Below are 14,830 nucleotides of genomic sequence, written 5' to 3'. Positions count from 1 at the left end.
GATGCGATCATTGCGTTGCATCGCAAGTTTCGGTGCAAGTCGGTTGCGATACGATTGTCGCGTCGCAGAAAGTAGAACACGTGCGACTCCTTGTGACTGGCATTGCTGACAGTCGCAAGGGAGCGTAGGTCGATGAGTCGTTGCGACACAATCGTTGCTGGCGGTCGCAGTTAATGGCGTCGCAGTGAGTCACAAGCCGTCGCAAAGCTGACCGATGTGCGGCTTAAGTCATTAGCAATTAATGAAATACCAATTTATTTATGATGAAAAAACTCAAATGAAAAGTCTGGCTTATAAAGCTGTCTGCTCAGACGAAATTTTCAAAAAAAAATCTTCACTTTTGCCGATAAAATTGATTATTGTGATTGATCGTTGCAAGTCACAACCAGTTAATCACTAATTAACATGCATTTTAATAAATCTGATTCCTCCTTTACAGTGAACTTAGCTTTAACCTAGTAGAGGCTACTAGCCTATGTAGGCCTATGTATATGCGTAGGCCTAACATCCGGACAGATTGGTCGTAGGCCTATTGAATAACAACCCTCCTAAATATCGTAAATTTTGTTTTGAAGTGCAATCCAATGAGTCCGTTAATAAAAGCAACAATTATAATGTGTTTGTTTGAGTCAGTAAAGGTTAGTACCGGTAGGCCTAAAGCCTTAAGGTCGCGTAAAACTCGATAAAATCTTCAAGCGACACAGCGAACGATCTCCTTTCCCCCACAGCGAACGCTTACTCCGAATGTCAAGTGTGAGTCCAGCATACGGATAGGAGTGTGTTATATACTTGTATTTAGTAAATACCTTGTGCATTTGACAGTGATCGGTATGTGCTGTAGGAAATATAGAGTATTAATGGTATTGATATAGAGGTTGAAACCCGCGGCCGAATAAAGCAATATATTCTTTTATTTTGATACCTCGTCGACATAACAGCTTTTCTCCGCTATATCTCTTCGGCGTGTTTAGTTTAGGCCTACGACTCCCCGGTACACAAAAGATTTGTCTTAGTAAATACACGGTTAATTTGGTAAAGAAAAAAAGGTATCGTTAAACTAACTCCTTGAAACCTGCAGCCAAATCACTGGTAGTAATAAATTAACTTGTACTCGATTTGATTCTCATGAGGAGAAACTCGCAGCTGATCCCCGGAACGACGATGTAGTGACACACGTCGATTCGTCGTTGTTTACAGCTCGACAGTGCTTTGAAAATCTAAAGTAATAAATTTCCAGTGTATCAGTAATATGATTTAATGAGGAAAATGGGCTATTGTTAAAATTACTGTTTGAAGACCGCGGCTGAATGTGAAGTCTGTGGCAATAAATTAGTTCATTTAAACTTGAATTGATAATCGAAGTGACAATCGGCCTGCGGGTTGATTTCGGGATGACGACTCGAAAAACATGTCGCCCCATTTAATGGGGCTAGATTTTCGATGTTTACTGCCCGACGGTGCTTTTGTAATGATGATTCGTGAAAAAACACGCGAAGTAGATCTCAGTGAGCTGAACGATATCATACGGATTGTATCGACAACAGCGGCAAGGTTACAAAGCCTTAGTTCTTTTAGTGAAAATAGTGTGACATAAAATTATAATAAGAAACACGCGAATCTCAATAGGGTTTTCTGTGATGTAACAGAAAACCCTAATTAAGAATCTATAAGTATTCAGAAAACAACGTAGGCCTTTAAGTTATTTTTCATTTATCAACTTTTCAATAACTTTTATTAGTGATAACTTTTTTTGCAACTGCACGGATACACATTTCCCTTTCGGAAAAGGCTGATCGGCTCTCCCTTGAAAAATTAATTGCTGAATCGACGTCCCGCTAATGATTAATACTATTTTAGATCCCCTGATTAAAAAATTTATAACTCAAAAATATTATATGAACCTTAGGTCTACTCTTAAGAGTTCGAATCTCAGAATTTGTCATCTACAGCAATTTACTCTCAGACTTGCTGTGGATGGCGGAAGCGATCCACAGCAAGTCTAGCTCTCACCACAGCAAGTCTAGCTCTCACCACAGCAAGTGCCTATCTTGAAAACAATACCCGGTTAATTATGTATTCCATGAATATTGAAAATTAATTCTACATGAGAGTCAATGTTATTTGGTTACTTCACTTACACATTTAAATGTATATCAAATCAATTATAATAATATTGTCAACAAAATTAGTAAATATTAAACACTAAAGATGAAATCATTAGAGTTGGGTCACAATTCACAATGACATGTGATTGAAATTAAATTATTGATTACTAAATTATTGAAAGAACTTAGGCCTATAACATAGTTATATTCTAATAGGCCTAATGTAGCCTATAATTTTTCAAAGATAGAACAAGTGCATAACTATTGAATTTAACTACTGAAGGAATAAATATTGGTCCTACATGTTGGCCTATTGGAAGTATAAGCTTAGCCTATGTCAAACCACCAGCGACAATAACCCTGTAGTTCACTAGTAACAGGCGTGGATCCAGACTATCGCACATGCAGCACATGCGGTAGTCGCAGTTTTCAAATGCCCTTGAAAAATTTATGTTTCGGGAAAAAAGTAAATAAAAGGGCACATAATTCGTGCATCATATAAAAATAATTGCCTGTCTGTACTAGGCCTAAAGCAAAATGTGAATGAAAGAAATTGCCCAAAATCATAAAAGGCAATCTAAAGCCCGGCGCACACGGGCGACAGTTTCGGCGTCGAACGAAAAAATCGCTCGTCTGCGGCGACAGCGATTGCTCGTTGTCGAAAGGAATTGCTCCGTGTCGCCCAATATCAAACATGTTTGATATTGGGCGACGTAAAATTGCTTGTCGCCGAGAAATTGCTCGGCGATCGCTCGGGAGTTGCCCGTGTGCGGTAGCTAGAGACACCAAGCGACAAGCGACTCATCAACTAGCCAATGAGAGAGCGAATAATTATCATGTGATTTAACCAAATACGGCACCAGTCGAGGCTGTAGCGTGACCATCTTGACAAGTCACATGATACAGTAGTCAGTAACCTGTCTGTGGTTTAGTTTCACGATCGGATATTTTCACAAACCACAGTCAGGAATGGGAAGGTCATTTTTGTATGAAATCTTCGTCAGCCAATTTGACTGACGAGTAATTTGCCTGGCATTTCATTGTCTCTTAAGATATCCGTCTAATTTTTGCTGTAATCGACGCACAACAGATTCGTAGTTTGTCTGATACCTATAACACCTCACCTGACGATCTTAATCCATGTGCAAATCGGCCGTAAAGTGAGAGTAAATTTCCGTCCAGTCAACAGATGCCATTTTGAAAATTACTGGAGGTGCTGGCACCTGTGGACTGAGGCCAGGACAACAGCACAAACTCACGAAGCGAAACGACGAAATTGAAAAAATTAAGAAATCAACACTTATTCCCATTTTTCTTTTACCAAAATTTATTACTTCATTATTTATCTTGGAAAACACGAAGATTTGAAATGTAAGTTGGAAAACCATCAAAAATAAAAATTGTCGTTTCGTCTTGGAAGTTTTATAAAAATCCTTGTAGGTCCCCTTGTCTTATCATGCCACATGTGCAATACAGAGAAATGGCGGCTAATGGCGAAATTTGCTGAGAAATTAATTAATTTCTCAAAATAATGTTGATTAATCACTCGAAACATACATAAAATTGGATTATTTCGAAAGGTACCTGTGTTAGTTTGTGAATTGAGCCATTAATTATGGACTGAAGTGAATAGAAAGTATATTTTTGAAGTGTTACTTTTTTCAACCGAGTTTTGGCCCTTGTCATCCCTAACGTTGGTATAAGCCCATCCGATTATAAAAAGCTTACCACCAACGATTAGGTAACTAACTAATGATACAGATGTTTGCCAGGAAAGATAATAATCGCTTGTCCGTCTCCAGTGGTAGCACACGGGCGACACCAAGCATTCGATTGCTCAATGGTTGCTCAAAGATCGGTTGCAGCAACAGGCGACTAAAAATTGCCTCGTGTGCGCCAGGCTTAAGGCATTTTTTTACTCAAAAGAGAACTATTCTTAAAAAGAAATTATTGTCGCTCTATAAATTTAATCGAAAAAGGGCAAATTTCGACCAAAAATCTAAAAAAGGCACAAACGTGAAGACAAATTTAGTGGCATGATACCATTGACCAATGAATAGCACCCAAACTCAAACTCGTTCGCTGGCCATTAATACTGGCCCTTTTCAAAGTTGGTGCCCTTTTTTCACTGTGCTGTAGTCACTGTATGGCCCTGGATCCGCGCCTGACAGATAAGCAAACAGAAATTATCTGATCATTCATTCATACTCACGATGTTGTGACAGAAAAATAGTTTCGTATCGTAGTTGGTTGTGTTCGGCACTCGTCAGCAGGTAGGCTACTAGTAGTAGGTCAGAGTCAGTCAGTACCTGTCTGTGGTTTAGTTTCACGATCGGATATTTTCACAAACCACATATATAAGCCGTTGGTATAAGCCCATCCAATTATAAAAAGCTTACCACCAACGATTAGGTAACTAACTAAGAGTGACAGTAACCAACATAAACAAGCAGCATATAAGTTATAACTGCAGCGACGAGACATGGGTCCTCTCACGGGACAAATGTAGAATTCTTACATGAAACGTCGATTTAAATGCTAGCGGTTTCGAGTCCCAATATTCTTATGCATTCAGCGCTTTAACGATTTATAAATACAATTCAATTATAGTCGATTGCAATTATAACATTTTAACATTTATACATAGATAAATGCCGATATATTCTAATTTACTGCTGGGCCAGGGATAGGAGATGAATTCCACGCAGATTGCAAAAGGACTTCAAGTTATCTAAGTTTGAATTAGTAGGTCCCGTGAGAGGCCCCCGATTCAAAATACCACCCCCATGAGAGGCCGATTTTGAATACTGTTCCGTGAGAGGAACCAATTTCAAATACTGTCCCGTGAGAGGACCTTGATTTTAAATAGGCCTAATGTCCCGTGAGCGCCGACCCGGGTTAACACACTGTGTCCCGTGAGAGGCCCCGATTTTAAATAATTCCCGTGAGAGGACCCCAATTCCCTAGTAGTCCCGTGAGAGGACCCGATTGTAAATCTGCCCCGTGAGAGGACCATATTTTTACTAATTTCCCGTGAGAGGACCTAATTTCAAATACTGCCCCGTGAGAGGACCCGATTCAACACACTGTCACGCGAGAGGACCCCAATTTTATAGTCCCGTGAGAGGACCCGGTTCTGACACACTGTCGTCCCGTGGGACCCCGATTTTTTAAACAATGTCCCGTGAGAGGATCGATTCTAAACATTGTCCCGTGAGAGGACCCGATTCAACTTATTGCCCCGTAAAAGGACTCGAGAGAGGGCCGATCTTGATATCCGTGACACTGATCATTTGACACTAGTGACGCGGTCACTTCTTAGTTTGCTTTCAGAGCTATCGGACGTGACGCGAGAATTTATTTTTATTTTTTAAGAGCTCGACCCTTCGACCTTTGGCCTGAACCACGACTTTCCTATATACTCTAATAATTTCATATTTTAAAAGTGTGAGTAAAGTGTTAGCATAATAATCTAGATAAATAAGATCAAATATAGATTTCGAATAATAAAAGATCAATTTTTAAACATAAAAAGTTTGAGTAAAGTGTGAGTGAAATAATTCATATTTAAAACATTGAATATTTATATTTATATGCGTTAGATTCTATTTTTAAACATAAACAGTGTGAGTAAAGTGTGAGTAAAATAATTCATATTTAAAACATTGAATATTTATATTTATATGCGTTAGATTCTTATTTTTAAACATAAAATGTGTGAGTAAAGTGTGAGTGAAATAATTCATATTTTAACATTGAATAATTGTATGAGTTAGATTTATTTTAATAAAAGTTTTGTTGGTGCTAAAAATCCTAAAATATTTAATACAGTTTTAAATTGTAAAGGTAATTTAGATGAAAACATAATAAATATTCTTCAAATTCCTTTTAATGAAAGAGATAGTGATTTAATACTTTCTAAAAGTTACAATGATTTGATTAACTTAAGAATTGAAAAAAGACAATTATATTATTTCAATTTTGATAATAAACAAATTATCTATAATGAAAATTCATCAAATATTGGAATTCAATGTGAATCAGTTAATGATAATAATTCTTATAAAGATATTGGAATTCAATGTAATTTAGATGATGAATTTAAAAAGGTCAATTCTAATGAGAAAGTGTATTGTGATTGTGGTGGTAAATATTTAAAATCACATAAATCAAAACATTATCAAACAATTAAACATATCGAATATGAAAAGAATAATAAATGTATATTGAAAAAAGATTAAGCTGTATGTTTCAAATATATAATAGTTAAAACATTGAGAAATTAGTTAATGAATAACTGTTAGACAGTAAGTTTAATTGTTATTTGATTTAATCATATAAAAGTTTGATATCTTAAAAATGATTATAAAATATTAAATATTTATCAATTTATTAATTTTTTTCTTAGATTAATGGATGGTTTCATTCCAACCGGAATTAGTGATTTAAAACATTATTTAGTTGCTGGAGGTTTAATATTTGCTGCACTTTACTTTTATTACGAGAATATTAGTAAAGATCTAATGAATGAAAACATGAAATTGAGTAAAAAGTTAGAGAAATTAAATGGAAATGAAAATAATCATAAAAAGTTAATATTGAATCAGATTAGTGAATTAATCGAATAATTAAATGAGTGAAAATATATTAAATTTATTACAACTTATATATAATAATCAACAGAATATGAAGTTAATCATTATGGTTTCTGGAATGGTTTCTTTTTCAGTTTATAGTTTGAAACAGCTGTTAGAATTCTATGATAACTGTAAAATTAAATATACAGACTTAAAAGATAATATAAATTATATCTCAGATAGATTGAATAATATTAAATGCTGTGAAATATGTAATAAAAGATATAAAAATGAAAAATCATTAAGAAATCACAATTATATTCATGAACTTAATGAAAAATTTTATAATTCAAATTAAGTTTGAAAATAAAAAAAAATAATCTTTTTATAGAAATATACTATAATTTATAATTGGAAGAATGGTACGAGTGGACCAATTGGAAGAATGGTACGAATAGTACGAATGGTACGAGTCTTCCAATTCTTCCAATTCGTACACTCGTACACTTATACACAATCTAAATTCTATAATATTTCAAATAATAATTTCATTTTATTTTATAAATTTATATTCAGTGTTAAATTGTTAAACTGTTTAGGCATTAAATTGAGTAGATTGTATATTCATAAACTAAATGATAAATTAAGAATCAGACTGTTAAATTAGTTGAAAGTATAAAATATATTGGCTGAAATATTAGTTAATTAAAAGGGGGGTTGAGGTATTAATGTATTAAATACGTAATCTTTTAATATGTGATATTGGTAGTATCTTTACGCAGACTAGAATAATACGAGTGATACTAAGTTAGTTAGTTTATTGTTTTTCTAGTCAAATGTAAAGAAATTTAAAGTAAACAAGAATTAATAAAAAAACATTAGAAAAACAATAAGATTCTTAAGCAACACTAACTTATTCAATTCTAAGGTTTTTCTATTTGGATCGATTTAAAATATTATTTAACCCAGTTAGCAAATAGAGACAATAGCTAGTATCAATTTAAAGAATTATATCATATTCTAGTGCTGCGTAAAGAATATGATATTTATCTGATAGACTCATAGAATTACTATAAAAATAAATATAAATTTGAATATAATTTCTACCTTTCCAGTGTTAAAATATGAAATATATGAGCTGAAAATATAAATCATATTAGCTGAAAATATAAAGTATATTAGTTACAAAATATGAATATGTTAGAATTTAGAATTCTTATAAGTGGACGAGTGGACGAATTGGACGAATTGGAAGAATTGGACGAATGGAAGAGTGTAATAATATTTAATTTATATATGTTTTTTAATGAAAATATTCAATCTGAGATCTTACGAATGATGTTATTTTAGCCCTCTACTTCTGAAAACTGAATAGCGCGCTGTGAACTTCAACTTCAAAACAAATTTGCTGAACAGCAGTGTATCGAAAAACTGTACGTACAGTGCACTGCGAACTGAACGCGGCGTCTTCTCACTTAGAAAATTAACGAATTGACAGATTAGTTCGATTTTCGACCGCAGCGGCGCTATACGACATTTGACAAAAGAAACTTTCTACCTTTTGCGGCCACTTGTTGGACAAATTAATTCGCTTGAAATCCGGATTTTTAATGCATACAGGCAGCATAATGAGGAAAACCCATTCACAAACCGTGCAAGCCAACTTAAACACTATAATATATCAATATTCCCTGCAAGACGCAAAATATCTTATTTGAACGTTCATGTATAAAACATGGAGCAACTTTTCTTTTGTCAACACGTTGATGGGCGACGGACTTTGTCACTATGGTATTCTCTGAAGGAGGTAAATTAAATTTGACAGCTAGTTATATAAATGATGCAGCTTTTGGACAAAAGGGATCTTACTAAATTTCTTTTTAATTCACTGTGGAATGGAATGGAATGGATTGACGCCAATGGCATGCAGTAGGCCCCTACGTATGGGTCATACTGATTAGCGTCAACCAAAAGAAATCGGGCAAACCCTTCAACAACTGTGAATAATTTATTTGCTGTGGCGTGATAATAATTAGTTTTTTTTTAAGAAATGAGATACCAACTGTTAGAAAAATGTACCGATTCTTATTTTTAGACTACTACTGAATCTATAAAAGGAGGAGTCATAGACAGAGTTGATTTGCTTAGCTGGAGACACTTCTTGTCAAGTACATCATCTCAAGTACTGGGTGTTTTGTAAGTTTAATTTCAGTATTTATTTACTAAGTGCTGTTCCCTCGGACCTCAGTGCTTTCAAACTAGGCCCACCCCATAGGCTATATAGTCCCGGGTGTATTAGCCACTATTCTTTTATATCCTACTAAAATGCACCTTTTTCTATTTTTAGATTCAGGCTTAGAATGTGCAAATTTTTTGAGATACTGAGAAATCAGCTGGCACCAGTAAACTTCAACTGCGAAATTTGCAGCAGGATAGCTGAACGACACAATTTTTAAAAATAAAATGGCTATTCGAATGCTATTTCAATAATAACTTGATTCAACCAGAGAGAAATAAGTCAATTGCGGATGTACAGTACACCACTTTTTCTTCCGTTTCCTGGTACCAAACTTTTAGTCTTAAGCTAAGCGATATTCTAAGGTATGCTAGTGGATTTCATTGGAATATGAAGCAATGGAACCAGAATTCTAGCCAGAGTTAATTGAACTATTGATTCTGATATAATGTAAGAACTGATTTCCTTTGTGTACTCTTGCAGAATGTGTTATGTATTATTTCAAGCTGTTAAATAATATAGTTAGACAAATGTCCAATTATTGGATCTTTCTTGTTGACTCGTTTAATTTTGTGAGTTAAGAGTTCCAGTCAATCCACAATGTGCAGTGCCTAGCCTTCATCTACACTAAAGCCAAGCCTGTGTATGGGAAAATATCATTCAACTCCTATAGGCCAGACAAATCAAAGCATGCAATACATTGCAGATAGTAGTCTCGAAGCAAGTCGAAAGAGAAAGTAAACCAGGTACCCTACCCGGGAACAAAGACACTTAAAGACTCCTTCCTCCTTGTAGAAATATGGCACCCAATCGTAGCAATGCTAAGTACAGTATACTATGACGGTTGAACCTTTATTAACGAATTTCAATAACACCGAAAATAGAATCAAAATAATCTTTAGTTCCATGCTAGCACTTAATTTGGGTTATCAGGTTCAGCCTAACTGTACTTTCATTCAGCTACTACTTGTATGAGACTTGGCAATGATAAGTTGCAAGAAATCACCAAACATAAGAAAAAATATTGTGAATTAATATTACTGTAATTAAGAATTTATTCAAATGAAGTGATAACTTCATTGTTAGATCGTCCCGGTATATGCACATAAAACTATGGCAAACAAGAAAATTAACTTTAATAAATTATTTGACCCCTGCGAAAAAATGTAGAATTTCTGGGATAAGCTAATGTGGAATTGCAAAATTGAAATCGAAGTTTTAAGAAATTTGGGGAATTATGAGATTTGGCGATTGGGTAGATGATTGTCAACTTGTGACCGATTTCGATTCACTTTTGCCTCTAAGCTGGTCTGCAACTTCATTGCCTCCATGGTTGAAGAAAGAGCTCTTCTGATGTCTGCTGCTTCATCATGACTTCGAGCATATCGTGTAGCTAGCCGGCCCGGTCGACCGGGATCCCGGGGCCCGGCTTGGCTGTCACTCGATATCATAGACTTGATTCTGGGTTGAAGTAGACATTGTCATTTGAATAACTTATTCATGTTATTCTGTATGAATTACCCGTGTGTCTTGTATTTTGTATTTTCTTAGTTTAAAATTTGTAACTTTATTGAATTTGGGAATTTTATCCCGGAATTTCAATGTAATAACGATCAATAAAGTATTGAATTGAATTATCACCTTATTCACATGCCATCAGTGGACGCGGAGCCGTATATGACAGTTATGCTATTATAAATTGCTAATCTCATGAAACCTGCATACCCCTAATATCGAACATATTTTCTAAAACATTTGAATATTGAAATTATATGTTTACACGTTTTTATATAGACCGCTTGTAGCCGCCGATGAAATTCACACCGGCCCTACTCAGATCGTAGATAGCTTCGTCATTCCACTAGCATCCCCATGTCAGGGTCTGACTTTTATATCAGACTTCCGCATCGTGTATACATCCGCCATTTAACCGAATAATCCGATTTACTTATCATTTCTATTTATGCCTGCCGCTCCTGATATAATCATACATCCATTACTATTACAATACGTCTTCTCATGATATTCAATGCAATATAACATTCCGACGTTCAAAAAGAGGTCATTATATAATCACAGGGAGCCATTCTACATCTTTATCAATGATATTCAGCCAAATAGCTTGTATGTGTACACATAAACCTGTGACGTTTTGCACATCGATTTACGGTTGTCGTTTGTAAAATGACGCTGAATGGTTAGCATTGTTTAGGTTTCATAATGGTAACGTTTTATAAGGCGTCAAAAAACACATCTAACAATCCACGCAATCCGCAATCGATTAAGTCGATCATGCCGACGACCTTAAGGCATTTCTCTGTAACCGAAGCTAGAACATAAAACACGGTTCAGGACTCGTCAGCGGACACCGGCCCGGAAAACATTTCAAAATGTGTATTGTCGGTACCTAGCACGATTTCAGCGTTTTTCGGGAATTCCCTGAAATTTCGGCGTTTTTCGGAAATTCCCTGAAATTTCAGCGTTTTTATTTCAGCTTTTCAGTGTTTCAGCTTTTTCAGCGAAGTTCAGGAACCGAAATATAGCTGCAAGCAGCGATAACGGGTTTCCGGTGTTGTCATATCGCGGAAAGACGGAATCGCGGAATTTTCCAAAAACGCGGAATTTCTTCATTTTTACTATAAATAGTAAACGGGTTTTCCCACGGGGATACCCACTGTCGGACAGGGCACCGGACCCAGGTTTTCAACACCGGGAATTAGTATTTGATAATTTACTATATCGCCAGTCAACAACTTAACGATACGGTTCCAAATAAGGCAATACGTGCTTTGCGAATTCAGTGATACAGAGTATCGCTGCATTAACTGAAGGAATACAAATCGATGGTACGTAAACGTAGGATTTGTGATGGCACAATGGGTCATTCTCCAGGACTCAGTTCCGAGTTAAGATTTGACTCTGGTCTCTGGATTTAAAACATTGGAAATGAATTGATTCTAAGTAACTCAGAGTGAACTCACAACTGTGGAACTGGATCGATGTCAGACGAAAATAAATAGACATTATGTATATTTCATTCTGGCTTAGGATTGTTCATGCGTGTTGCGTGTCTACATTGTTGTTATAAGTGAATGTGGTTTATCTTTTAGAATTAAATGATATGAAAGATTATAAAATGGTTTCGTTTTTTTTAATGTTTACTTTGTGACTGCTATAACATATATGTTCCTATGCTGATTATTTGGATCAAAAGAATCTTATTGGTACCGGTACTGGACGGCCGTAAAATTATAATAATTTCAAAGGAATTTGAACCGGTACTTGTTTGGTCGTAGGATTTCATGTTTGCAACCACCTACAACTACGGTCCGACACCGCGAACGTGCTCAATATTCATCTGATAATATTCGTTTCTGAAGTTCTCAAAAAGTCGATGAACTTCGATAACCGAAGTTTGCCCAGTAGAAATAGACATTAGGTGCCTCTTTCACCCCACTTGATTCTGACTTCTTCTACAGGTGGCAGCCAGTCAACGGTATCGTAATATAATAATTCCATATAAAATTGCCTGCAAATAATGGGATTCGAACCTAACTCGTTGCATCGATCGGTCCCGTGCCCTGTCCGACAGTGGGTATCCCCGTGGGGAAACCCGTTTACTATTTAAAGTAAAAATGAAGAAATTCCGCGTTTTTGGAAAATTCCGCGATTCCGTCTTTCCGCGATATGACAACACCGGTTTTTCGAGTACCGAAATTTCTCAGGTGGATTATCCAATATATTCACAACAGTCCATTATGGATTAGTTTGACGCCAATCCTTCTTTTAAAGATCTTTCTTTCTCGAAGAAAGATTTTCTTAAAAACTTCGATTATGGCGAATCTTTTATGTGTCCGATAGTTAAACCTTCGGGTATTATACTAGAACACAAATTTTTAAAGATATTCATAACATACTGAAGGATATCACAGTTTATACCCGAATATATGCAGTTGCATAGATCTTGTTGTTTCGACCCGCATGCGACAGTAAAAACGGTACTTGATATAATAAGTGAACTTCATCATTGATATTTTCACTAATCTACTTGAATTCCAAAAAAGAACTGACAATGAAAAAGGGTTACAGCTGTGACTGATATCACTCCAAATTTCAATTCCTATGAACACTTTTCATATAAAGAAAACTATTAACGAAACAGTTTTTAGAGGCGAAGAATCCGCGTTACCATCGAATTTTCAAAACTTGAAGGAATGGTTAATGCCTCGGTGACCACTGGTCTAGTACGCGGTTTTCTGAAATGAAAGTGGCCAAGTCTAAAGAACTATTGTATCACATGATTTCAAATATTAGGAACCCAATGCGTTTAATGATTTAATTAATTGGTATCGCGCAGATTGGTTGAAAGACGGGTGTTAGTCACCTTGTGATTTAATTGTTTTTCATGCATCGATTAATTAATCTTATTATAACTTATTTGTAGGCGCTTCCCGCAAACATTTTCTATTCGTTGAGTTTTCAAACGCAGTACTGTTCAGATGATTCGAGTCAAGTAGTAAAAAAGTTTATGTATTAGCATTACTATGCAGTGAAAATAACGCACTGCGGCAAGTGAGGTGCTGTGATCCAGATGTGTAACCCATTTATGGGTAATAAATTTCCATCATGTCAACGCCATTCAAAAACAGTTGCAAAACTTTCTGCTGGTTTCTAGAAATAACAATACGACGACAAGCACTTTCGAATTCGAACACGATATTTGAGAAGTTTCACTTGGGCAGTGGTGGTCAGTGATGGTCAATTTATGAATTTTAATGGCGAATCCTGTCAGATCAAACCGCAGAGGGGTGGTTCAGCAAACCGGAGTTTTCATTGGCCTCTCTAGACTACCCCGCCAGTACGGGTAGCCGAGCAAACCGGAAAACTCATAATGATGTACAGATGTCGACACTTATCATTCAGCTTATCATGTGACTTTGTAACCTAGAGTTTTTTAGTTTGAATAAATGCGTAGGCCAGGATGGCTACGGATTACTAGAAACAAATCTTATTCTTTGAGGATTTGAAACATGGTGGCAGCGGGTGAAACGATGGTACCCATATAATTCAACCGGTGTTGATGAACTTGAGACAGTTAACCGTTGTAAATGGATATTTGCCTGGACGTATCGGCCCCACTCCGCTCGGTGGCGCCACCGCGCGGGATTTACGCGAAGCAGCAGAACACAAACACGGCCACTCTCTCAATTTTCAATGATAGAAATCGTGTGTGCATTTCAATTATTTCGGCTGTTAGGGTTTTAAGGCACAATATAAGTTGATGATGTGATATGGCGATGTTAATTAATGATAATTCCGCAGTGAAGCTAGTCACGAACGGTGCCGATTGAGTGTACAGCTGCCAAAAACACTGAAATGTATGTAGTTGCGTAACTATTTGCAGTGAATTGCAGACGAAACATGAAGCCTTAACGGCCGTTTAAGAAAAATTTATACCAATCGCAATTTTAAAATAAAAATGAGATAGAACCTTAGTTAAAATTCCGGCCATTTCTAAAATGTTATTAATTATTATTACTAATTTTTAGTCAGTGCGGAACGTTTACTTTTCCAACAATAATGAGGGGTGGTAGGTAGTCATGCAATTCAAGTCATCATTTATTACACGTTACTTCCGTGTTGTTGAAAATCTCGCGAGTCCTGGACTGAACCCCAATGAACAATGTGATCTGTGTGCTGGCCACAAATGCACACAGATCACACTACACTACCCATTACACACTCCAGTACCCACAGCTTTCATATATCCATCCAAATATTTAGTGGCTTTCTTCCTGGATTTGAACCGATGTTCAACATTTGATTATAAGAATTGGCTGTGGTTATATTTTGTGTTACGAGGATTGTATAGTGGAATATTCTGAAAAGTGGCAAGTACGTAATTCTTAAAT

General features: G+C 35.9%; 1 protein-coding gene across 3 annotated transcripts in view; it reads right to left on the bottom strand.

Moving 5' to 3' along the window:
• Positions 1 to 4,566, bottom strand: part of LOC141904983 (phospholipid-transporting ATPase VD-like) — a 117,188-nt gene extending 112,622 nt beyond the window's left edge. For all 3 annotated transcript variants that reach the window (XM_074793651.1, XM_074793652.1, XM_074793654.1), the window contains exon 1: positions 4,318 to 4,566. The gene's annotated coding sequence lies outside the window, so the exon portion shown is untranslated. The remainder of the gene's footprint in view (positions 1 to 4,317) is intronic.
• Between the last annotated feature and the right edge of the window lie 10,264 nt (positions 4,567 to 14,830).

Source organism: Tubulanus polymorphus, chromosome 5 (genome assembly GCF_964204645.1).
Source record: "Tubulanus polymorphus chromosome 5, tnTubPoly1.2, whole genome shotgun sequence".
Lineage (NCBI taxonomy): Eukaryota > Metazoa > Nemertea > Palaeonemertea > Tubulaniformes > Tubulanidae > Tubulanus > Tubulanus polymorphus.
Note: the sequence above shows the minus strand (reverse complement) of the source record. Positions and strands in the feature narration are given on the sequence as shown.